We start from the raw sequence: 3,002 nt of genomic DNA on the forward strand, positions 1-3,002 counted from the left end.
ACAGAATTAAATTATTATAGATTCTTTACATTTCTTCAACATACCAATTGTACACCCAGGCATGATAATTTCCACATTTCTTTCCTTCTAAAATTAGGAACGACAATTTACACTGAAACATACTTTGAAGCATCAAAATAAAGTGTAGTCCAAGCTGTAAATCATCAGAATCGACCATGTGGATTTTTGTTTTGGTATTGATAGAGCCAATCTGGATCTCTATTTCTGGTCGAACGGCTGAGGGTGGAAGGTTGTATTTTTAAAAGCATTACATGTAGACAGCGCTGGCCAATTGAGTAAGGAAGGTCAACTCGAAACGAACTGATTCACGGGCGGTTTTATTGATCCCACATGCGCGAGGAGAAGGAAACAGGGGAGAAGAGGCAGTATAAGAAAGAGGGGAGGGTACGGTTTGAAGCATACTTACCTGGGCGGGGTCAATCGGTGATCAGGAAGGCCGATGGCCTAGGGAGAGCACCTTCATTGCACATAAAGAAGGGGGCTCTGCCTAGCATCTCCCATTGTGGAGAGTGCACGTCATAATTTGTGACAGAGGGGGCTCGCGTCCGCGCGGCCCCCGCTCAAATCAAGTAGTAAGCTAAAGCCAATTTTTTCCTAGAATCTACTGTCTTATTGTTGATTTTTCCATCTTAGCGGTGATTTGATTGAGAGATGTCGAATACTGTGAAAGCCAGGTATAAACGGGGTGCGACAGTGAGAAAAAGATATGAAAAGTTCTGCTGTTGGGCGAGGTGGGCGAACGAGATGAGAAACTGGTACCGACGTCGTTGGCATTATCTTGAGATGCAATTAGTGCAAAAATAATCACCTGAATGTCAAAAGGCATATCTTACTCTGTCAAGTTGCAAAACACTAAACCAGGATTAAAGTGAGGAGACTCTGGCCCTCCAACCCAAGAAGGCTTTTCGTGGATTAAAACCCGTAAGAGTCAAGTAATTTGATATCTCCTCAGCTCAATTCTGATATAGCTAAGCCACTTGCTCTCTCTGTTCGCAGTTCTACAAATTGGCAAATGTTCAAGGTATTCTCGCCAACATACGAACTGAAGTAGGGCATGTTACAGATAAATCAAATATTTTCAGAAATTTAGCTAAGATTTGGGGGAATTTGCCAAAATCAGTGTGAAATCGTCCGAAGTAAACAAAAATCATCTAAAACGTTTTTTATCTTTGCAAATATATGCGTTCATATGTGCAGAGGCATCAAATACACAAGATTTGCAAAATTTTATAAAGGTATTGGAGGAATTTTGCAAGCTTATGAATATAGTTGAAGATATCTACTTAATATAATACATTCAGGCTTTGTCAAGCAAGATTGACAGATATTTCCTACCCACATGCAAATATTTGAATGATTCAAGGGGAAAAATTGCAAAATTTGATGTCCCTAATACTTTGCACACTATATTTGTAAATGCTTTTTAATAAATCATTTCATCTTTATTTCTGTTGTCTGGCTTCAAATTTCATTTGTGGAGAACTCACCAAAATCAGTCTGAGATTGACCAAACTCAGCATAAATCAGTAATAATCTGGCAAAATCTTTTCGTGAATTCAAAGGTACGGAGGCATCAAATATTTTCAGATATTTACAGGAGATTTGTAGCGCTTTGTAAAGTTTTACAAACATATTGGGGGATTTTCGCAAAGGTTGCGAATATATTTGAAAAAATCTGCTCAATGCAATAATATTCAGGCTTTGTCAAGCAAGATTAGCAGATATTTGCTTCTCCCGTGCAAATATTCGAAATAACTGAGAAAAATTTGCAAAATTCCATATTTATCATTTCAGTATTGTTGTTGCCTGCCTTTAACCTGCTGACTTCTAGATTTTGCAGCAACATCGATTGTATTATTCGCAATATTTTGCTTGCTCTTCAATCTGCCATGCGCACACAGAGGACGGGGAAGCCATTTGAAATTTGCTGATGCTTGTGGCAATGGAAGAAGTATGAAACATCCTTGGCGCGGTGCAATGGTTGTGATAGGTGTTGTTAACATCCACACTTGCTGATCTAATATCCAACATTTTTAATAAGATTGTATCAATAGTTGCAATTTTAAAGTTGTTCTTCCTAATGATAACTACCCATAATTGAATGAAATGTGTCTTTTTCCAAAAAAAACAACCAATAGTGTGATGCCACATCAGCGCACAAGTATGGGGGTCTCTAATGCACTATGATTGGTCTCACTTTATTTTGGGCTATTTTGAACACCTTGGCAAAAAACATGTTGATGTGGCACCATATTTGATAATGTGGCTTTGAAACCTTAGTTATAAGCAGGAGACTTGCTAAGTAAACTACTATCAATAAACGAGAGTGATTTGAAATTTCTACATAGGATTTTGAGAAGCACAAAGTTAGGGTGCTCAACTACTAGGTCCTCTTTCCTATGGCAATTCAAATCTCTTCTTGAACACAACTTGGGAACACCTAAACTGCTTGTTTTTGCTGTCAGTAGTCCTAAAAATCAGCAAATGCTGAACAATTTTTTCCCAATGATAGCCACTTGAAACAAGACACGTTTGCAAAGGTTGAAATGCCTAAAAGAAGATAGAAAAGCAGTATTAAATAGCCCCTGTTGGTGTAAATATGAAAATGAGGCCAGAGATTGAAATACGTGTTAATTTGTGGCATCTGATCAAGCAATGTTTGGAATTAGTTTCTTATCTAAAGACTACACCTAGAAAAGAGGAGTCATGTTAGCAAGTATGTGTGAGAGAGCTAGAGATTATTAAGATTTATCAGTCTAATAAACTAAAAGATAAAAAAATAGTTACCAAAATATCATGATATTTTGATCATAAAGACTAAGCTGAGAGAGACTCTATAATCTATCAAAGATCACGAGGGGGTGGGGGATATTGTCTATCACGAAGCTGTTAACTTTCCTGAATTAATGCAGGAGCATCTTGCATGGAAAAAAAAAAAAAAATTGAAAAAAAAAAAAATTGGAAAAATAAATAAATAAATA

General features: G+C 37.1%; 1 non-coding gene across 1 annotated transcript; it reads left to right on the forward strand.

Annotated features, from left to right (window-relative positions):
* Nucleotides 1-419: 419 nt before the first annotated feature.
* LOC149558647 (U1 spliceosomal RNA) lies at nt 420-581 on the forward strand. Its single transcript, XR_016352529.1, has one exon. It is a non-coding gene; the product is annotated as a U1 spliceosomal RNA (small nuclear RNA).
* The last annotated feature ends 2,421 nt before the right edge of the window (nt 582-3,002 follow it).

The sequence above is a fragment of the Cupressus sempervirens genome, chromosome 5 (assembly GCF_028749045.1).
Source record: "Cupressus sempervirens isolate cs-2001-9-10 chromosome 5, ASM2874904v1, whole genome shotgun sequence".
Classification (NCBI taxonomy): domain Eukaryota; kingdom Viridiplantae; phylum Streptophyta; class Pinopsida; order Cupressales; family Cupressaceae; genus Cupressus; species Cupressus sempervirens.